The following is a 25,560-nucleotide window of genomic DNA, read 5'->3' as shown; positions in this document are numbered from 1 at the left end:
AATTCGTATATATACTTACAACTGCATGTAAATGACAATATCCAACCAACAAGCTGTGTAATATTGTTACATACAATACATACAGTTTAAGCATGTTTAAGGTAAACGTAGTGTATGTTTCCTATTAACACTTAATTGTTTATTTCAAGTAAGCTCACGAACTTAAGAAAAATATATTTTCATGCAGGCAGATTTAGCTTTGATAGCAAGTGTTTGAACTAACAGTAAAAACAAATTAGGTATGAAATGCACCTAATAAAGTCTCTCAAATGTCAGATTATTGATAGGACAGAACTCTGAAACGTATTGACGAATTCCTGCGAATGAAATACTAAATTACTTGCAGTCTTGGACTTATTTAAACAATGTGAAAAACAAAACCCCAGAAAATATACTCAGACAATTACCGACAAGCTAAAATAGCAAATATTACCATAAGGTACACGTCATTATATGGAAATGGGACTTAACCGGTAGTAATGAAGCATTTTCTAGAAACCTTCTGATCAACGAGGAATTCTGAACGTGGTTTTTTACGTTAGAGAAAGTACCTGCTCAACTTTGAGTGTTCTTTTTATATAAGCTATGCAAATTGTGTCCATAATTGCAAAATTGCTGGAATAATGTCGCTAGAGTAGATAGTAAATACTCGAGCTTGCATTTTTGATAGTGATAACTATACACGAACTATTGTATCAAATGAATTAGGCAGATCTTAATACATATGTGACACTAGTAGTTAAGAGTTTGGAAATATAAATACTCTTCAAATACCTCCTATCTAACTATTTAGCAGCTACCACGTGAGACTACATTGAAGTGTTTCAAATGGGTGAACATCATAACGAGACTGATACTGATAACTTAGATTACAATATCGTTTTCTAAAAATGATTAATGAAAAAAATAATTGTGGATATTAAATATTAACAGGAAGAGTACTATGCATAATTTGTGATAAGATGACTCACGGTATTAATTATGGCAAGAGAAGAAATGCAAACAATTTACTTGCACGCTATGCCTTCACCTGGTCTATTACGTAAATAATAACTTATCATATGCTCATTTTTTCGACGTTAACTTTACATTGTCAGAATCGTGCAGTATTACCCGATATTGAACCCTCGCGCCAATACACATATAGCATTCACGTGCATAAAGGAACTACTTTCTATTGTAAACTAACAATGGACGCAGACGCCAGCACTTTTGATTTATTTTATTTGTCCGTGGATGAAGTAAACCTGTTGTTTGAGCCATTTGAAAGTAGAGATGTCAAAGTTGAAAATGTGGATGAATTCATAGAATCACAAAAGAAATTTTCAACAAAGCAGGCGACTGAACGTGATATCATAAATGTGCAGCGATGGCTGTATGATAACAAACGTGAGACACACTGCACTGAAAATATCATTCCGGATCATTTAACACGTATTTAGCCGTATTTAGCCGAAATGTTTATAACGATTCGCAAAGCCAATGGTTCTGAGTATGAGCCATGCTCTTTAGATTCTGTAAGAAACAGCATAGAACGGCATCTTAAGGCTAAAGGGTATCCCGTCTCTCTTAGAGACTGTCAATTTCAGAAATCAATCGAAACACTAAATTCTAAAAAAATGCAAATGAATAAAGCTGATTTTGGAAGAAAAGCAAGAGCATCAGAGCCGATAAGCCACAATGACGAAAAAGCTTTATTTTCAGCCGGAGAAATGGGCTCTCTCAAGCTTGCTGCATTGCAATTTTCCCTATTCTACATTTTTTTGGAAAAAATGTTTGGATTTAGAGGCCGAAACGAGTACAGAAAATTAAAGTTTGGAGATGTATCCGTTTTCACAGATTCAACCGGTACAAAATATCTTCAATATGCTGAGAGGGATAGCAAAACCTTTGACGGTACTGGGAAGGATGACTACAGATTAACAATACCTCGCATTTTGTGTACTGGAACAACAACGGAGCGAGACCCAGTTCATGTTTACCTGTAATATTTGAAACGAAGGCACTTGGAAATGATGGATGCCGACAGCCCCTTTTATTTGACACCAATTCCAGAAACTGACAGAAACTGTCTATAATATTGCTTTATACTGAGCTTGCAAAACAAACGAACGTGAACGTGTTCAGATATAAATCGCAACATGAGCAGTCCTCAGGCTAAAACATATCACAAGTTGAGGCCATTAATTCCTGGTTCATTTTCTTTCTGACAACCAGAATGGGCTGACTCAAGCATTGATAATAACAGATGTGTATCTGTGTGTGTAATCTGGATTTTTTTTAACGTATCTTTAACCTTTTATCAGTCATATCGCTACGATGTCTGCATTATCGCAATTTATAGTGATGTCTAGCACTAGGGCATCATGCCACAGACATGAAGCATGACGTCCCACGCAGTCACATTATCCTCACACCAGGCCGACCAGTCCTAACACTAACATCTTAATGCTGAGCGCCAAGCGAGGCAGCTGTTAGTACCATTTTTGTTAGTCTTTGGTATGACTCAGAAGGGATCGAACCCACGACCTCCCGCATCCGAAGCGGACGCTCTAACCACTAGGCCACCGGAGCGGTCGATAACAACATAATCAAATCGTACCCAAGCCAGACGTTTGACGAGGATAATTACAGTCAATGCAATACTGATGATAACTATTGTCAATCTGAATCATATTGTTCACATATCTTTGAACAGAGCACTATTGAGCAACGGACTCACTCGACTTCCTAATGAAGCTTACATCAAAAAGTTGTTAGAACCATCAAATGCAAAAAGGGATATGGTCTCATGGTATAGACATGAATAACAGTTGCAAAATACTGTTATAATGATATGTTGTGACACCAGTCCATTGCTTTTATTTATTACTTCATAAATCTCCACAAGGAGACATGATGCTTCACTTAAAAAGTCATACATGGGTCTGGTGCGTTCGAAAATCACATGTAAGCTACAACCTAGCTTAGATTTGTTTGCTATAAGCTACATAAATTATCATATCCATATTAAAACACACAAAATGTAAATGTTTGTATACTTATTTTCAATGTTGACTCTGTTGTTGGTTGATATTTTAACATCATTACAACTGATATTTCGTTTAATTCAGTTAAAAATAAAAATGAAATATAAATTGTATAATTTTGGCATCAGACCCATAATACATAATTGTATTTTTTATATACCCAGTTGGAATGCCACATTTTCTTTAATACAATTGAGTTGAGGAAACTTGATATATTTGTACATTTGCCCCCGAATAGTAAATTTTTCACAAGTTTCTATTCGAATGGAAAAATTCAGATCTTGAATTCAGAGTATAGTAAATCTATTGTTTACTTCTTAGAATCATGATAAAAATCACGTAGGTACAACCCTCAATCACGGACAAAAATTAAGCACACCCCATATATTTATATGACACCTCCCATAATCAAGAAAGATACAGATTTAAGCAAAAACGGTTTATTTTACGTAGCATCAAATACTAAAATACTTATAATTAGATAAAAAAGATTTTTTGGAATGACACAAAATATGACACTTCTATTCATGTGAGACTGCCTCTGCAATCACATAATCGTTCCCAATAATGTACCTAATGTCATTGTTCATCAAGCTCTTCCTCAACTATCAAATCTTTGATTTTGGGTTTTCGTTCTGATAATGAGAGTAAGAGGTTGTAAACACTGAATACAATAATTAGATAAATACATAATCTAATATAAACTTCCAAATACTGCAAAGCCAAAATAAAAGCCTAACAGTCGTTCTATTTTGATATAATTTCTCTGGTGCTTGTTTAGATTAATTAGAAGAGAAAAAAAACATACTGGATAATCCACCCCATATTTATATACTTACATCAATACTATACCAACCACTACATCACTTGCATCATCAGACTTGTTAAGTAATTGGCTGATCTGGTGCACTTTTAAGCATATCAAGTAATTCGTTGAAAGATTCTTAACATTTTGTCAGACCAATGAAACCTAGATATTTTAATCAACAAACGTGTCCTAGTCTCGGCATTTAAGGAGAAATTTGATTAAAAGTTCCCTTAATATTCTGCAATACCCCCAAATCGCATCAATTGCTATATTAATAGGCACTGGGAATTCAGTAACAGCCTTGACGTTATTTTACACAGGCACAACTTGAATAATTCGTAAAATGTGACATAAGTACGGAAAAACTCACTTTTACCTAATAATTTGATCAAAGCATTTCCTAATGGTTTACAATCGATCTTGACACATATAGTTGCAGATGATAACATCATCGATGTACACGTCACAATTATCTACACCAGATATTAGCATGGTCATTAAACGCGGAACTGTTGATGGATCTTTTTTTATATACCAAACGGCATCAGTTTATATTGATAAATTACATTTGAAGTTTCAGATTCCAAAATTATTTTCGCTCTTTCCGCGAGTAGAAATGCTAGAATTCTTTCAAACCGTCAAACATTGATATGTATTCTGCATTTCAAATTTGTCATTGTAGTCATCGATTCTTGGCATTGTGAAATGAACAATTCTTGAAGACACTGCTAACATAGTCAGGCACATTCGGAATGTATTATCTGATTTAGGCACATGAATACAAGATTAACTCCAGTTACTTTAACTTGGTTCTATAATGTAATTTTCCAGTAAATATTGAATTTATTTTTCAAATATTCGTGCTTGAAAGGATCATTGTGTACGGATTTGATTTCTCAGGTGTAGAATCAATAACTTCAGGGTTGTGATAGGTTTTCTTTGTTCGCGTTGGAACTTCACATAATGACTGCATAGGTTCAGTCTTCTGCCGGGGTTGTGGCTATGAAAGTTTCAGATCCAAATTGTTTAATATTTCTGAAGTTTGAAGATTGATTAAACCAGAGCCACTACGGTCAGATTGAATGTCATCGTTTACATACTCACTGTGTAGTGCACGTACAACTAAATTAACTCAAGACTCAGCTGTGCTATCAGTACCACATACACCGTTAACCTATTTATATAGAAAAGTTTATTTTTATGTTTCCGCCTCTCTCTAATGTTAATGATATAATTCAAATAACTTACTTTCCTTGCAATTGTTTAATGACCATATAGTTTATCCAGAAGACGATTTGGGGTAATATAGAAAGAACCCTAACTCCGGGCTGAAAACTTCTTTAGTTTGTATTTCTTTCAAATTTTAAATTCATTTTTGATTGGTTAGAATCACGATAAGTTCATGTTTCAAGCTTTTGACAACTTATATATTAAGTCAGATACATATTCAAGAAGATTAATCGTGCAATCTTTATTTGAAAGAAGTTTCTCTTTTAATAATTTCAATGGTCTATGGACAGTATTTCCAAGCATTAGTTCAAAAGAATTAAAATCCAGTAAGACTTGTGCTGATTTCCTAACATCGAACAACAGCAAATGAACACCCGAATCACAATTGTTTTCTGTATCAAACACTATTATGATAAATGGCTTATAAAACATAGGAGTAGGTCGCTGATGAGTGTATGTTATCTTAGCATTATGTTTTTCTTCCATTTGACAAGTAATACAATATCTACAGCATGTAAGAGCATCACTTTAATTTTCGGCTAGTAAAACAAAGAGCAAAAGTGACCTCATCAAAAGACTAACCAATAAATGAGTTCGCTGTAGGAATAATTTCCTGAACAACATCATTCCCATGAGATCTTTTAATGCCATCGAACTGGTAACTGCAGATGCAGGATTTATATATGGGATTTTAATCCCAACAGAACTCAACTTACAAGTTGATTGACCAGGATCTCTCCAACTAGGTCATTGCCTATGCCCTTAATAGGCAAGGGACACACTTCTCCAATAGGCAGGGGTCCTGAGACTAGGTCTGATGCCAAATTGAAATATCGGAGAGTACACCTAACTAAGCCGCACTCTATTCCATGAATAAGAAGACTTTCATTAGAAGAGGACTTCTCAGGCAAAATTCATGTGTAGCTCCTGTGTCCATTAATATTTGAATAGGGATAGGGTTTGAAGAATCACCAAAAAGTTACATAGAACCTTTTTAAATCGATAAATCATAATTATCCAAAATATAATTAGACAGGGGTTTATTTGACTCAAAACATGAATAGGTTCTTACATCACTATGGATGCAATGCTTGAACTCTTCAATTAAAATGAACTGTCTGATGTTATCGGAATCTTTATCAACCTTCTTGGCTGAGAGGGACCTCTCAAATAGTTGCTATTCTTTCTTGCAAATTCGACACAATTCTTTTCAGTTTCATTTCTACAATTCCTAAAGCTTTGCATATAAAGACTCAGGTATCAAATCATGACCATTCAAAATATATTCATTAACTACATCATAATCAGTACTATGTCGTACCGACAGGGAAGTGTAGAATTCACGATTTTAACTAAGAAGTACAGCTTGTGATAATAAAGTTCATTGCTCTCTTTTGCCATTTCAGCAAATTTCTCAAAGTGAGGAGAGTATTTATCTAATTCCTTTTTCTGAAAGGGGGTACTAAAATTATATTTCTGGTAAAATCAAAACACGAACTTATGTGCAAAGGGGGAATGTTCAATCGGCCGGTACTATTTGTTTTAATCCATATTGCATTTTCCTTTCTTCGTTTTCATTGTCATTTCCGTCATATCTCTTTGGATCTGTATTTGCTCTTCTTCTCACTTTCTTTCTTTGTAGTTGTATTTGTCTCTCTTATTTTTCTCTCTGTCTCTAACTTTCCTCTCTCCGCAATTCTTTTTCTTTCTCTTCTTTTTCTTTCTGCCTCTGTAATGTTCTTTCTCTTTTCTCTCTGAATCTCTCTTTGGCTCTCTCTGTCTTTCTGTCTCTCTGTATATGTCTCTCTCTGCATTTACATTTGCCTCTTCTTTGACTATTTCTGAATTTGTGTTCCAATAATCTCTTTATGAAGCTACAGCTTTTGTTAATTCCAATTCAGTCTGGATTTTTAACTCTAATTCCTTTAATTTCCTATCAAAACCAGAGTAGACTTAAAAAGGAAACTTACAGACTTACTAATCAATCTCAAAACACTAGTTGGCAAAATTTCATTTCACACCAAATACTTAACCAACATATATATTCAACTCCGGTTTTGTTAAAGATGCTTTAGCTTTTGAAAGATCATAATGTCTGCAACGCTCAATTAAAGACAAAACCATTTCTGGTAAAATTTAAAATAAAGTCCTCCACTTTAGAGGATATTTTAAATGATTGCTTGTTTCATTAAGGGTTTCTCAATGTTGAAAATTAAGCTCTTTTTCAGTGACAACGAAACTTCAAAAACAAAGTTAATTTATATTTTAAAGAAAGTTTTCAATATCGCTGAGACGGTTAGAAGGATCTCAGATCCGGGGCGAGCTCCCACTTTCTCTTACGAATCTATGTTCTTGAACTATGTAACAGAACGAAAGTGAAACCAGCACTTTTGATAAAATCAACTAATACATTACAAATTGAACATTTAAGAGAAAGTTAGAGTATTGGGAATTAAACCCCATATTATCTTAAATTCCATTACACAAGTCCAAAAGTGCAGAGTGTTCCAAACGAATTCAAACTTTCTTGCATATATTCATGTATCACAATGATATAATAAAGACTTTCTTTGAATAAGACCTTAACCATCCAGAAGTAGTTTTTTAAAATCGAAAACGTTAATGAGCCCTTTGTGATTGCAAAGTTTTACATAAATGTTTCCTCTCAACTTATATCTGAACACAACTGCGCGCCCTGATCATAGGTTCCCCAAGACCAGTATGAAACAGGAATTAATACGTCTTTACCAAATCTCTCTCTATATTCATATCATATAAATATATAAATTTAACACACACACATATCTATCAGCAATAATCTTCCGCCTGATATCCATTATTTTATTTAGCTTAATTATATACAAAATAAAGAGATGGCTTTACCGCATTAGCCTCAAGCTTCCCAGTTATTATTATTGGTAAATGTATCTGTCACCACGGATGATCAATGTATAGAATTGATACACGAATATGAGCAATTTATTTTTCTATCACGAAAATTATGAATAATGTCTCATTTCTATGTAAGATGTATGTGTTATTGACCTTCACTCTTATAACGATATTAAATTACTGACTTCACATATAGTGACACTGAATATTGACTAAAAAAAATAAAAAAAATGGAACATTTGTATGTCGTAGCGTCCTTTCGACGATTACAACTTAATTCCAGTTCAACACCTCCTGTCGAATGGTCAAGGAGTCACCATCCATGCCCCGCTCCTCCAACTCTACAGAAGGATACAGGTTGTACGAAACTCCACAGAGTTCTATAATTTTGGGCCCACTGTAAGATATTTTGTCTTAGAAAGCTTTTCGTTTTCTTCATGAAGCCATCTGCAAAGTGGACAGCTCCCTTACAAAAACTCGTATTGTCTTTATACAGCGAGAATTTACTCTATAAGTACCCTGCTTATTGCGAGAGCCTAGAGCCATATAACTCAGGGTAATCTGGTTCCTTTTTGGAGGCAATTTGCACTTGCAGCAATGGATCGACCGAACTCAATAGTTGTTAAACACCACGGCTAAGATAAATTACAGTCGTATAACGGATTACGAGGCAACGTAACCCGATTAATTTGTGTTCCTTTATAATACATATATATTTTGCTACACACAGTTCATTGAGACACTTTCGAAAGTAAAATATACATGTCACAGAACATGTGACCAGAGCAGCTAACATTTATATAAACATATATTATTTCAACTTAGCCATAAAGGCACCACTTGTATTAGTTCTCATTTAAGGTACATTGTCTCCCTTCTTTTCACACACACACACACACACACACACACACACACACACACGATTCTTAAAGGCTAATGTGTTTGTCTTATTGATGTATATTTCCATATCAGTTCTATCGTAAAAGTGACATATAATAAGTACAAACTGTAGCAAATTCTACTTGAATCAAACGAGTTTGCCATATCATGTGCATACAGGAACGCCAAGAGTTGTTCAATGTCTCAAGTGATAAATATCCTTCTGCTGATATTATTTCTTACCTATGATATCCGTTATATTGATAAAAAAGACACAATAAATACGGGCTTAGCACCCAAAATTGTCCTATCCCGACAGAAATGTTAAAATAATCTGTCAAGTCTCTGTGTATTTTAACATTGCTCTTCAAATATTTATTAATTTTTCATAAAACTTTTATCAGCTTATACAGACGAAAATCACACGGAAAAATGAAAACGCAAACGTTCGTTTGATGAACTTTGTAGAAATCCTGATGATGCAGGATTAAATCGGTCATGGTCATTCAATATGATCATGGATCCTAATAATTTACAACCTTTGGTCATGTATACATTTAAGCCAGCTAACCGTTTTAAATGGACAAACAAACAACAAATCAAAGAATTAAAAGATAATAAATTCGTTTGGTGAATTAATCAAATAAGATTGAAGGTTGTCCCTACTATTGACGAAAGTAATAGAGGAGAAAAATGTGCGAAATCTTTAGTACCACAGTTATGTTAACGTTGAAGAACAAAGAAAACGAAGCATAATATATCGTCTACTATTGCATTTTAAAGTTGCGTGTTTCGTTCAATGTGAAACTGAAGAAGATAGAGGTGCAATTTGATCTAAAAGCAACGTTAAAAACATATCTTGTATTGAATACCACTATAGAACAACAAGCAGAGAATAACCCTGGAAAACACTTTGCAAACTCATAACAAATTATCTGTTCAGGACACATGTATAAAATCAACACGGAAAAGTAGGTGCAGATATATGCCAGGAAATAGATAATCTACAGATACCATAAGAATCTGTCATATACAAGCAGAACTATGATAGATAAAAGCTAAGTATTTCTAAGCAACAAGAAGCAAAAAATCGTGTATAGTGACTATAGGTTTGCTAGAATTAAACCAGTGGTAATCATTTTAATGAAGCAAAATTAGTGATAAAATGATGTTGTTAATAAACATTTTTATTTTTAAATACTTTTTAAGTACTTTCTTCGTTCTCTGGAAAATTATCCGTCCCCTTGCTGTACATTCTTCATTCACTTGATAATTACCCGTGCCCTTGCTGTCATTCATGATTTTATCGAAAGAAACGGATGCTATGTGTTCATTATTCATACATTCAGAAGAGTTATTCATGATATTTATAGTCTCGTTTTACGGTATTACCTGCCATGCTCATTTTCCTAAATTATGACAGCAAGGTATATAAATATATTTTTGTTGACAATTTACACTTAGTTGAAGGCTTTAGGTGTCTGACTAATGGCATTTACAAAGCTGAAAATGCGTGATAATTTTTTTCAGTACACCTAAAAATAAATATAATGGAACCGATCAGGTAGACCTAAACTTCATATGCATGAACCCAATAACTTTAAATCAATGTTTCTGCTTTTTGGTGCCTCTTTGATCATTCGTTTCGACGAAGAAACAATAATTTTGTATATAGCATGTCCCTGAAACAAAACAATGAATATGAGTGCTGTGAAGGAAAATCCGAGACGTTCGTTTACGTTGACTGGACACAGATATTGATTTCTTCAGTGAAAAGCAAGTTTCAGTATGTAATAGATAAGATTTTAAAATGCGATAAAGACTTTTCTTAAAGCATGTTCTCATGACCTAAACAAATCACTTTTCACCCACCCACAAGCCTCCTTTAAGCAGAAGTTTGAGTGTTTGTTTTATATTTATTCTCTTTTACAATTTTTTCTTGTTCCAAGGCGTTTATTTTCCATGTGTAACGGAACTAATATGCACTGCTGGAAGATACATGTGCTATGAATAATCTCAGCTGGAAGATACACGTTATAATAGACGTGAACACATCTTGTAAATTATTAGCTAATACAGAACTGTTTGTATTCACTGTACTTATCTCAGAAATATAATACATTACTATAGCGTGTTAGAACAACTGATAGAGACATTTACATGATGTGATAATGTTTGTCTGATAAAAAAGAAGTATGCCCATCTTTTTCCATACAAAACGTCGTCGTTTAGAGTTTCTGTCGAAAGAAAACTTCGTCATTTTTGTCAAGAAATCATCTTATAGTATGTAAAATTTGGTTATATTTACTCAAAAGATTCTTTCGCTACTTTTGTTCAGTCTTTTCAGTGTATATCCTGTAGCGTTTACAAATTGAGGTTTTGGTGAGGAGCCGCAGTGTCTTTTGCAACCAAAAGGGCGAAGGTTCGACTATTATCATTGGAATAGCCCATGTAGGCTACCATAGTGTATCCCTAGGCATTGTACTTTGCTCCAACTTTCACGGCGCTAAATAACCTACTTGTGCTTCTGTGTCGTAAACCACCAAACCAAAACAAACTAAATTTGTTTGTTATTGTAATGCTTGAAATCCGTTTATAATTTGTTATTATATGTTTGCTAAATAATGGCGAGACCCCATCAGTCTGAGATAAAATTTACCATAAATCTTTTTATTTATTCGATATATGGTGGGCTGAATTCTGAGTGGACTCGAAAAATCGCACTTGTTCTCAAATACAATCCACAACATCATGACGAGATATAACAAATATCATAACGTTTTCGACAAGCCTGAAAATATTGTTGGTATAATAATAATAATAATAATAATAACAACAATAACAATAATAATATTCGAACAAAAAGAACACGTCAGAACACACATTTCATCGATAGATTATATTCCAAGGTACCAATTCTATTTTTTTAGTTTCTTATTTATACATTTATTAATTTTTTGCTTATTAATCTACTATGCACATATATAGGAAAAAAGCATTCTAAATAAGTCCAAAAAAAAGAAGAGCTACATGGAAAGTGTGGGAATTAATTTTCCGAAAGATGTTATGAAGGTTCGGTTTTTGCATCTCTGTGTATAATGTCCGAGTTAATAAGAGTTAATTTAATGTTACTACAAGCATATAATCAGTGTAGAAACACGTGATTTTTCCAGTTCATGTTCAAATGTAGATGTTTCCCTTTTTCTATTTAGGATAGTAGTTACAACACAACTTTCAACTTGTACATTTTGACCTCATGGTCCATATTCTATGTACATTGTATTGTACGTTCTAAAGCATAACTCTAAACAATTCAACCACACATTTGTAAAATGTCATCTTGTCTTATCAGAGTGTGATTAAATACATTAGAAGGTCCAAGTTGTATGGCAATATGGTAATTACAATCTTTTGCGAAAGATCATTCGAGACAATGCTTTTAGAAGCATTTAAAATTGGAAGTGAATTCATGTAATTTCTCATTTTACATACAAATGAGAAGAAACAAAGTAACATAAATAGAAGAAGACCAATAAAGAATGACATACATTATCAATAATCGTTTGGGCATTTATCACTAGTATGAACCGGGCATTAAGTTAAAAATTGAAAACATTAAGCAATGACGAATACCAGCTTGTATCCAACCGAACTCATTAAGGTCAACCTTTCAAAACATTTAATTTGCGTCCCTTAGCAAAATACAATCAATTTCGAAAATATTTTTCATCGTTCATTTCTCTGAGGTTTCAAGGTATTCATAATGTCTAGTATAGCCTCCATTACTGTCAGTTCGATGAAATTAAGAAAATGGAGTTTAATTAAACATGTGCTTTTGAAACAACAGCTACGATAAATGAGATACTCCCTACCTGGTATTTGTCTTAAGCAATGCACTGAAAGAAAGGTACGCTTAGATTGCAGGCGATTACTTCTTCATTTCTGGCTGTTAACATTCATTTGTCATCAAGCTACATTTACATGGATGTGTAACACTCATGATAAGGATATTCTTGGTTGTGGTAAACATACGGATCTTATTCAAGTGTACGATCCGGAATGATCATCACTCTCTTTCGGTATACAAACAAAGGCTATCTTTTACATTTGTGTATATTTACTCACATATATAATTACTCGCAATTGTGTGTTACACATGTAAACTCCTCGGTAACGACAGCAGGTTACATATTTGTTTGCTAGAACGAGCAGTTATTTTACGGCGTAATTCCAAAACAGTCAGTCGAATTATACTGCATCAAAGAAAAAGACGTTCTCTCTACAGGACTAATGAGACCGTAATTATACCTAGCATTTACACAAAGGTCAGCCATATGGAGGCATACATACTAAAATGAGGCCAATGTTTGGGCATCCACAACACCATACATCGGAATAACAATTCTCTGCCATTAAATGGATTCACGCACATCCCATACGGATTATGAGACACAAGTTCAAGAACATGCAGGCAAGGGCTGCGCAAAATGCAGGACCAATGGTAGAAAAAGAAGGCTGAGGAATTACAGCAATATGTTGAAATGAAGAACTCTAAAATGTGCTTTAATGCCATTAAAGCTGTTTATGGCTCTCCCAGATCAGGTTCCACCTCTCTGCTTTCAAGACATAGAAAGAATAAAAGCAAGAGAGAATGAACACAGTAGCATGTTCCTCAATCGCCCATCAATGTCGACAGAGTAACACCAGAACAAATCCACCAAAGACTAGTCTGCGAAGAGCTGGAATAGCCTGCATTTGAATAGGAAGTAGGGAAGGTCATTGAACAGATGAACTGTGACAGAACACCACGTGAAGATGGAATCCCTTCAGAGAAATTCAATGCCCTCGGCACAGAAGAATTTGCAGTTTTCCATGGCATCATGACCAGCATCTGGGACAAAAAAGGAGATGCTTGCAGATCTACTAGACGCCACCATCATCTCACGAACAAAAATTAAAGCGTTAAAACTTGATTGCAACGGTTATACGGTAATTTCTCTGCTCTTCATTGCACTGATTTTTTGTCCGCACCATCCTGAACCGACTTGTCGCAACCATCTCAGAGGAACTGCTACCTAAATCACAGTGTGGATTCCATCCAGGCCGCAGCACAGTCGACATGATATTCACTGATAGGCAATACAGGAATGCATGGAAAGGCATATGAATCTCTATGCAGTGTCCATCGACCTCGCCAAGGCTCTAGACTCTGTAAATAGAGAAGCCACGTGGTGTGTCCTAGAAACCTTGGCTGTCCCAGAAAGCATACCACCATAATCTAGTTGTTTCATGACGACATGACAGGAGCGGCCTTGACCAATGGGGAGTACTCAGGGCACTTTGGTATCTCGACATGAGTGAAGCAGGGCTATGTGCTTGCACCTGTGCTGTTCAACATCTTCTTCACCCAATTGATACTACATGCAGTGAAAGACGTAAACATTGGAGTCTACATTAAGTATCGCCTTGATGAATCCCAGTTTGACTTGCGTCGCTCTCTGCAAGAACAAAACCACTGGACAGACTACTTCTTGAAACTCTGTTTGCAGATAAATGTGCACTTTTAGCACACATGGAAAACCACCTACAGACCATTGTGAACACTCTTTCAGAGGCACCCAGGCTCTTTGGTCTGACAATAAACCAAGATAAAACAGAGGTACTCCTTCCGCCAACTCCTTACACAAACCCACCACAAACCACAACCCACCATCAAGGTCGAGGGTATACAGCTGAGAAACGTGGATAGCTGTTCACACCTGGGAAGCACACTTGTCTTCAGATGGGTCTATAGATAGTGAAATTACAGTCAGGATCCGAAAAGCAAGCCAAACACTTGGAAGACTTCGCATGAGAGTCCTGCAGCAAAAAAAACATTCGAATGCTCAGCAAGATCAAAGTCTATATAGCTGTCGTACTCACATCTCTGCTCTATGGATGTGAAACCTGGACTATATACTACAGGCATATGAATTAGCTCGAGAAATTCCACATGCGTTCATTACGGTCAGTTATGAACATCCGATGGCCAGGCAGCGTCTCCAACTTAGAATTCCTCAAAAGGGCTAGTGTTCCTAGCACTGAGGCACTGCTGCTGAAAGCCCAGCTAAGATGGTCTGGCAATATCATTCAGATGGAGAAGACCAGAATACCGATACAAATCTCTTATGGTAAGCTCAAGCAGGGAAAGCGGAAACGAGTGCGCCTCAGGAAAAGGAACAAAGACAACCTTAATTATAACCTGAAATGGTGCGGAATCTAACCAAACGAGCTGGAATCCTCGGCAAAAGACTACTGTACATGGCGCACGCTCGACATAAAGGTTGTTGAAGTAGTGGAAGATGACCACCGCCAACGACTGATAACGATAAGAAATAAACGGCACATCTCAACATCTCAGAGCAACATGTATCCAGACTTTCCATGCCCAATCTGCAACATCGTGTCTGCTTCCAGCTTAGGACTCATCTGCCACATGCGTTGTCACCATGGACAGCACAACTAGATTCATCGTTGGATGCGATGGATAACCGATGAAGAAGAAGAATATTAAATACTTGTAGATTTTAGATCTGACAGCAATTAAATAGTCTTGAATTCGCCATATTTAAAGGGGTCAAATTACCTCAGGTAATTTTAGAATATTAATGATAATTAGAGCACTAGAAAGGTATGTCCAATTTTGGAACATTGCTAATGTTTTCTTCTCCTAAGTCAGCTTAAGGGATCATACCACTAATTCATTTCACATATAATTTTTTTAATATATCAATAAATAACATTCATTTATACATTAGTTTGGCAGAGAAACCACAAATGAATCCAATCGTTAGAATTAGACAAATACTAGTATAGCGCAACTCGTCTGAGTCTCGTGCTCATACTCAGACTATCTTCGTCTCACCTAATAGCATAGCCTCACATTAATTGTGCTTTAAAACCCATTGAATATATTTACGAGCTAAAAGATGCATCTAAAATATTTAGTACTCTATTTGTTTATTCTCCCACGCGTAGACTGATTCTCTGGCTGTTAAATACGTCGATGTCCGATACCCATACCTAACATCACTTTTGAAACTTTTTGTGTATCGACAACCTAAGATATTAAGTATGCACTACACTAGCTTGGGCGGTATTCAGAGCATACAATTATAATAATCAACACTTATGAAATGCTGACAGATGATAAAATGAATGGAACATAGGTTTTGGATCAGTAGCTAATTATTTTTATGAATAAAGACACTCTAAGTCCAAGAAAATTCCAAGCAGATTTCACAGAATAAGAGTAATTAATCAGATGCAATTTGATACTAAACGCTAATTAATTAACTGTCAAACTCCCTATTGTTATGTTTTCATTTAGTGAAATATATCTTTGCATTACACTTAAAGGTGATATTTTAAGCAAATATTTTGATGAAGCCGAAGATTCTGTCTCTTTCTAACATGTGGACTTTGAATAATGATTTGGAAATGTTTAAACAAGAAAAAGTTACACAATATTGTTCTTTTCACTATAAGGAATGTTCTACTTGAACAGTCTCAATAATCTGAAAAGTACACAAGCTTAATTGTGCTTCAGTGATGAAACAGTCTCAACAAGATTGCAACAAAATGTAATTCTTGTACATTAGATTCATATTTAAAACATTTGATGTGATATACCTAATTATTTGTTGCAAACGCTTGTCAACGTTATTTTCAGATTTGCTAAACAATTTCGATTCTCAGTGATATAAATTCCTCCACTTAAATGTGTTCCTTGAAATATATTTAAAATATTGAAATTCTGTATTTCATATTTTGGAATCTCTGAAGCTGAAATGTTTGATGATTTCGGTAGTTAAGATAATTTAGATTGTGGAATGTCTCTTCTCTTCCTGCAACAAGATCAACACGTGCACGGTTCAGAGGTTTTTTCGTTCGATTCCCGAGACATTTATTTTGGTTGCTGAACTTAGAATCCAATACTTTGTGACTGTTGTAATTATCAAACTCATTTGAAGATGAAATTATGTTGTTATAGTTACTGACCCTTAATTAACTATCAATAACTATTAACATTAACTGGATCTTGCTAAAAATCATCTTTTGTCATTGACAAAAGGAAAGAAGTGCCAATTTATGTGTTAAATCCAATATTGGTAAAGTTATCTTCGAAAATAGGGGCACTGAAGATACAAATGCATTTGAGTAAAACATTATGTCCGACATATTGTTGTCAGCCTGAAGTAAGCAATAATTTCTCTGTGGTAGATAACAGTAAATGCTTGTCTCTACTTATGCTACCCGCTCCCCACCCCCCAATATCCCTAGTGAAAAAAGAGGCTGGCTATTTGCGCGCAATATTACTTCATGTCTTAGAGCTACAAAACATGTTTGATTAGCTTATTATGTATGTGCGATACGGAAATAGTTTTGGTGTGCGATGACGAATTGAACATCTGTATCGAATGCCTGATAAGGCATGTAACATTAGATGGGTATGTAATAAAATAGAAAGTACTGGTAACACTCGCATAATTTAAAACAGTGGCTCATTAATTGTCTGTGTCTATATCATGAGCGTGTAGTCTGACTTTTGAATTTTTTCAACACTTAGTAGATTGGTGGATGTGAAATGACCGGTTGTTATGCCGCCACTGTGGTAGGTGTGTTATTATGGTTTGGGTGGGGTGCTCCCAATATTTTATTTAAATTATTATAAAAGTCACACCCAGGCTCGATTTTGGTTGGAAGTTAAATTAGTGAAAGATATTTGTAATGCTCCGATTCCCCAGTCAGCAATGCCGAAGGTTAAATGATTTAATATACAAAAAACTGAAATTCACCAAATGACAATTTAATGACAATTCAATAGTTAAAAGACCAACATTTTCAAAGTACTCTCCTTCCGCTCGACCCTGTGATAGCCTATTGCATCTCTTGATTAGTAGAGTGAGATAGTTTTCCACCTGTCCTTGTATTCTACTCATCTGTGTATTTTTCTCTCCTATTTCTCCAATTCCTTCTCCTCTTCCTTCCGACTTTCTCCAAAATCCTTCTCCACACTAGTTTACTACGAAGTAACCTAATAGCGAATTACAAAATTAATTCTGATCACAAGCTAACAATCTATATAATTCTCTGCATAATACACCCATTTCTCAAATACGCATGTAAATTAAACACTAGAAAGGTAATTCTACGTACTAGACGATCCCAGTAATTAAGTATACATACTACACATAATTACAGTTGCAATGCCGTAATATTCTGCAAAAATCGAGCAAATAACTTAGTGACTTTTACGAAGCGTTGTCTTTCCTTATAATCTCATCTCTAAGTTTTAGCGCCAAATTACGAGTGGCTCCTCTCGGAGTAATTCCGATTGGACGTCGCTTTGATTCGATCCAATCAAACTTAGCAGACAATGTCCTTCTCGCTGTCTGTCAACGTGGGGATGGATTTAGCAACGCCTCGTTCCCCTCTCGCGGGTTCTTATGATCCTAGGACAAAGCTGTAACACATAGGTGGGAAGTTGCTCGATCTAACGCCTGTGCCGATTCAAGATGCCGGGTCTTCATAACTCTGCGGCAATGTTCAGACATCAGCCATTGCTTGTACTAATGCCTTAGTTTATACACGACTTACGAACTGGGGCTTAGCAAAAGTGACACTGGGTATTGTTACTACTTTTAAGTGTCAATATAATTTGTCCAAATATAGTTTTATCTATTTCGACTTACATTTTGAATATATCGTCCATATATATCTATATATATATATATATATATATATATATATATATTTATATGTTTGTGTGTGTGTGGCTTGGATTTGTAACGTAGCTTTAACAATTTTTCAGTCGTATCGCCACGATGTCTGCAGTGTGGCAGTTTATAGTGATGTCTAGCATTGGGGAACTTTGCTGCAGACATGTAACATGATGTCCCACCCAGTCACCGTATCCTCACACCAGGCCGACCTCTTAATGCTGAGCGCCAAGCGAGGCAGCTGTTAGTACCATTTCTATAAGTCTTTGGTATGACTCTGCCGGGGATCGAACCCGCGACCTCCCGCATCCGAGGCGGTCGCTCTAACCGCTAGACAACCGGAGAAGTATATATATATATATATATATATATATATATATATATATATATATATATATAGAGAGAGAGAGAGAGAGAGAGAGAGAGATGGAGAGAGAGAGAGGGGGAGAGGGAGAGAGGGATAGATAGAGAGTTCATCTCAAACTGCCTCTGAGAATCCAAAGCGGAGTTATGTCTCTACCTCCACATGCAAAATCTATTAGAAGAAAACCAATAAATATACATCATGTTATAATGATGCTCTCCCTTGTAAATAAGTAGCTACTAAATGCATTTCATAAATAAATGTTAGTAAAAAAACTTTTTTATATGTTATAAATAATTTGTTTTACCATCCTTAATCATTTAATCATCTCGGTCCTCTGACGGCAGGTTTCGTTCAACACAGCAATTGCATTTGTCAGGTGAATATTATATATAATAGCTAACCTCACTGTCAAATGGGACCTTGACTTTGACATCAAATTTCCACTTATAATCTCGTGTTTTTATTGTATAAAGATGCTGTTTTAAAATGACTGCTATTTAAAGGAACACAATTGCAAACAGTTTCAAAACTTTTCCTTTGCTTTCCTTTTTTTCCTATTAGATCCATAATATTGGATAAAGTCGAAATTGAGTTGCTGTTTGATCTGAAAAGGCTTAAAATTGCCTTCGGGCGTTTCGGGCTTTCTTCGGCGTGAGTGGATAATGCAAGCTGTTTCTCGTGGAATAGGATTGTGCGGGTCATCTCCAATTGTTACCGATGGAATGTTTACGTTTTCTCATATATATATATATATATATATATATATATATATATATATATATATATATATATATATATATATATATTGTAAAATAATACAAGGATGAGTCTATCAATTTGTCTTTATGGTATTCACGAAGCACTCGTAAGTCCACCCTTAGTGAATGTTTAATATTAATAGGTAAAGGTGTGTTGGAGTTTCAGCATATAAATGGACAACAGATAGGCCCACACACATTAATGAATAAAGTAAATCACATATATCGCCAGGCTATTGAATAGGATAGTATAAAAAGGAAATAGTTTGAACAGGTCGCAAATCTTGACTACTTTTCATGAAATGAAGTTAAAATTATTGGGGTTGATGAAACAGACTTTAAAAGAATCAAGTATTGCTTACTAGGCTAACATTGAAAGAAAAATAAAAGGTAAAAATGTAATAGTAAGTTTGGGTGAAACCGATATATTTCACCTTGTTACATTAAACTCTTTGACTGTCCATTTAATTTTCAGGGCCTGTGGGCTGGTATGTTATATTCCCAATATTGCACATTTTCAGCCCTCAAATGGTTTGTAAAATTGTTGCTCTAATTTGTGGACAGAATAGTATTACACCCATTGTACAAGTTGAAAAGAGCTAATCATCCTGAATAGAAAATTCTGGGTGGTACTAAAATCTAAGGTGCCACCTCAACCTCTGCAAAATAAATGGTTGGTCCCTTAGCAGACAGGCTCTAATAATCCATACATATAACTATTACAGAAAATGCAAAACTATTGTAAATCCCATGTCACGTCTCAAATGAATGCAGAACAGATGAGAAATAATAATATATCATATTGTACGTGCATATCTCACGTTTCCTCAAGGTCTTAGCTGTTGTAACACTCCTCATATTCTTAAACTATTTCACAAATATGTTAATACGAGGACTGCTTTGGAGCTAAGATATGTGTCTTATTTAACTGCTGGATAGGTATTGTCAGAAAAGAATCTTCGAAAAAGCATCTTCTCTTCATGCTCTTCCCTTTGATGCATTATTAACCGCATACTGTTTTAGCGGCATGCACGGCAAAGTAATGTAAATGTTACTACAAATATGGCAAAGATGCACAAAATCAAAGCACCAAACATTTTAATCAGTGTCACAATTTTGGATGTAAAACACAAAGAATCTACAATTTTAATTTAGAAGATGGCCAAAAGCAATATGTAACGCAATCCCTAAGTTTAAAGTATCCAGCGTACCACACATCTTATAATATGCCATTTCATGCCCTTTCCCGAACGAACTACCTTGACCTTAGAGCTACAAACCTGACAACTGTGTGATAAGGTGTGGATTTAGATAAAATTTAATTAAAATATATCAGTTGTTAAAAGTGAGAGCTTAGAGAAGGAAACGGGCCAGATACTTCCTTTGGATGTGATCATAACCTTGGTGGCAAAGAGCATAATTATGAACATACAACCCAATATCAAATCCAGTTACATAGCTGGCTAAATTTGCATGAAAATAAATTCAAATATTAAACTTGCACATGGACATATATCACTAATTTATAGATTTCCAGACTGTGACGATAACCTTGAGACTGACGCGAAGCTATGGTCTCTCTAATTATGATGTTAACTGGTTCACGTTAAATATCTGCAAATCTGTTAAGTTATCCTCTAAAAATGTAAAAAACAAAAACATTACATTTTCCCTTGTCTTGCTATGAACATCTTATTGGTAGGAGTACTTATATACGAAATTAGGCATATTGTCTATTCATGATATATACAAGGGTACGCAGTTATGGAATGGACAAGCAAATGCTAAGATAACGATGCACGGATATAATGTTGACATACATGTTACCAATTTAAGACGGGTGTAAAAATGTATAAATAGTCATAGTTTAACATGACACTAAAAATGTTCTTGATGTGATTTTTGAGAAATGACATAAATAGTATGCAAGACACTATTTGTATTAGAATACATGCATTCTTGTTAACTATCTTAAACAGTTTCAACATGCATCGTGGGTATGAAATAATTAATACCTTAACATTTAAATAGAACCACGAAAGTGGTATATGAAACTCTATCAGATTATCATGGATATGAGTATACTCAGTTTCGTGTTTCTGAATGTGCGTTTTTAGTTCAAAACTGGGAATGGCATATATAAGTATTAGCATGTAACTCTGATGTTGAGGCTACGACTACGAAGAGTTTATATGTAAACTTGTACATTGTTTTGTACTACTTCATTTAATCGCTTAAAGCAACTGATGCCAAATGTTACCTTGAGCTGACTATGTCCTTAACTTTGCAAATAGTTTTTTGATAGTGGTACAGGACATACCATTTAAACTAGTTCATTTTCATCATTCGGAGAGCTTCTGAACTACATCCCGGCCATGTAATATTACATTGACTTTTAATATTATGATGTGATCTAGGTCATGATGCATAAAGAAACAGTTTCAACTCGCTATCTTTGAGAAACTAGGAGCCAGTGCTGTGGCACTAAAACAGACAATGCTGATTTATAATCAACACATTGTCGAAAATACCAGCAAAAGTAAATTACATATTAAAGATTAAGACTTAGACATAAGTTTAATTAAACTACCTTAAATAACGTTTGAGTTACAGTCTTAAATCAAAAGTGAGTAATGTGTATATGTGAATTTCATCTTCCTGATAGGACCCTGCTATTGATACACACGATAGGTAAATTGTCACAGCCACAAACTATGTTTTTACAGGGGGTAGCATTTCATTCAATAATTGTTGATAACAGCTTCTGGGTGACATTTTGGACACACAAAAAGTTATATTGACCTGAAAAACGAAAGCTAGTCCTATATATTGTTATATACATAGATCGATGAAAGTGTCAAAAGACGACATCACTTACTTCATTTAAAAGTCTGCAAGTTCTAGTTCAAGCAAATATAGCAATGTCAACCTTTGACCTTCAAATGAGAACAATGAAAGAGCAAATTTGACACCCATGCCTTACATATGTGTAAACGTTTACAAGTGTTCTTACGACTACTTCTCTCAACAGACTTAAAGTTATTGTAATTTTCGAATTTGACTTTCACCTTCAAGAAAGAATGACAACACACTCTTTTCTAGTTTTTATACAATTTTCGAATATCTTCCAGTCAAAAGATTAGCTTCAGTAAATATTCTCTGTAGAGTAATAATAGAAGATTTTGTAAAAGCTATCACAAGCATCCACTTACAATGAAACTTTTTTCTTGACATGAGAAACAAACCAAATTTACGTATATCTGAACTTAATGATATAACTAATAACTATACACATTAACTATACTGACAAGACCTTAGTTTTAATTGTCAGTGCTAAGTATAATTTCATTGCAAATCTAAATAGAATAAACTCTTGCCCAAACATTATTTTCTAACTAACCGAATAGTATGATATCCAATTTTAATGCAAGTGTTCATAATATGCAAATCTTCCATACAATTGTCATGACCCAAAAGAAATGGTTGTGAGGTACATATAAGTAGTGAATGGGAAAAGTAAAATTGCACATAGCAATCTATTCACATTGCAGTTGATGTTTATTATTATTATTATTATTATTAGTAGTAGTAGTAGTAGTAGTAGTAGTAGTGGCAGCAATATTAGTAGTAGTATTAGTAGTGCCTCAAGTTTCATAATTAGAAAAATAAAGCTTTTACTGGGTGTTGATTTTGTGTGAAGCTGCTAGCTAAGTGCTTTCATGATACTTAAAATAGTCAAATTTTTCAGACTACCGGATATTAACAGTCCACTAAAGTCCGGAACAGGACAGTTTGATTTCTTTCCTTCATATGATCCATTAAAATCTCATCACTATATAAGAATCCTTCACCATAAGAGTAAAATTTCGTTCAATGTCCGCTTAGTTCTCAATCAGTCTAACTATAGCCATGATCGCTTAAATTATTCTGTTAAACAGTGGTTTAAAAAGTCCTTTATTTTATGTGATACCCGAAAAATAAATCAGAGGCGTAGCTATGATATTTTGCGCCCGGGGACGAACTATAAAATTGGCGCCCCAGCCCCCTCCCCGTTTAATCACATTTTTGAATATTATCCTTGTTTACTTATTATAATGTAACGTTGTAAGCCTCATTTTGGCGCTCCTGTACCTTGGCGCCCGGGGACATATGTACCACCCTGCCCCCCCCCCCCCAGCTACGCCTCTGAAATAAATGCATAAGGAATAAAAACGGAAACAAATGCAGGAAGTATGATCTTCTGCTCAATCTATATGCAGCACACAAAACGAAGAAATGTTGAGTAAACCAACTGAATTGGAGTTTAAGAGAAACATGTTTCTGTCTTAAATATTGATCACATTATGAGTTTTTAGTCACTGGTCCCTTATGACATTCAAGACTATTGGAACTCATACTGAACATTCTATCTTGTTCGACTTGTGAAAATACATGTAGGATTATTTGGGATTTAATTCACAATACTGTGTCTCTTAACGTTTCACTTTGTATTGAGATAAATAAATCGCTGATGTAACGTTAAATTGTTGGTTCATCTTTCTTTTTGCTGCTTCATTTAAGACAGAGTCGTAACAGAATACATATCCATTCCTCCATCACTAATTTGAGAAAAGATATTATTGTGATTTTGTTCGAAATCATGCTTTCAAATAGAACACAAATGACTATACGGTTTTAGTTCACTGTTTTAAGCCGTCCTAATTTCCCTCGTATCAACTTATTTCCCATAGGTTGGAAGCGTACAAAATTGAGTTTTACAAGGATTAGAAATCTCTAGAGTTTTCTTAAATGTTTCATATTATGCAGCAGTGCTCTTATATTGTCAGGTTCTATTGATTTTCACAGCAGCAGTTGCTAGTCACACTAACACAGAAGCAACATGAGTATGACTTAGACGTGAGAACTATGGAAGATAGTTACAATTAATGTTGAGAAGTACATCATTTAAATAAAAATGAAATAGAACACAAACAGTCTATAATTTTTTTTTAATGAAAACCAACTGTCCTTTTCAGGGACAATCAATTCTGTTGAAAAGATATACTATTCAATAATAATAATAATAATAATACTAATAATAATAATAATAAAGACTATTTTCATAGGGTCATTCACTTTTTATTACAAATAGGAAACTAATCTATCTTGAGGCCCTATATTATGTAAGATACAAGCTAATAATATTATTTTGACACCCATACAAGCAGATACACAGTGGATAAAAAAAAACTATTCACAAAAATGCGATGTTGCTGAAGAAATGAACGTGAAGCTCTGGAGGCGGTTGGTGTAACATGTACTTTAATAAATAAACAATTTGTATGATTGATTTCATCCATCTAATACACCTGTTGTGAAAAGAAGAGATGCTTGGAGCTGATTTAATACCATGTCGAATGTTATTCCAAACAAACGCACCTGAAAATTGAAAGCTATGTTTGAATAGCTCCTTTTTGGGCTTGGGTACTTTGAAATTTCGCCCATTTAATGATCCTAGCTTTGGGGTACTAGTAGATTCTCTTTTCCGCGAAATTAGTATTTAGGTAAATGGGGGCAGATTTTCTAAAAACCTTGCACATTAATTTGGCTCTTCTCTAAAATATTCTATCATGTATTGGTAATACGTAGAATGTAGGCATTACATTTTGAGCATTTTCTGTTTGCTGATCATAATTATTTTACATGTACTTTCCAGCAGTCAGGAAAGTTTTCTAACATTGTGTACCCCCAAATTATATTACATTAGTCAAGATGCGGCTGAACGTAACTTTTTGTAAAAATAACTTTTTAATGTAATAATATTAAGGCCTTGATTTTATTTTCGAACTAAAATAAG

Source organism: Sinohyriopsis cumingii, chromosome 6 (assembly GCF_028554795.1).
Source record: "Sinohyriopsis cumingii isolate HCF-2022 chromosome 6, ASM2855479v2, whole genome shotgun sequence".
Lineage (NCBI taxonomy): Eukaryota > Metazoa > Mollusca > Bivalvia > Unionida > Unionidae > Sinohyriopsis > Sinohyriopsis cumingii.
The sequence above is the reverse complement of the archived record's forward strand: the minus strand, read 5'-3'. Positions refer to the sequence as shown.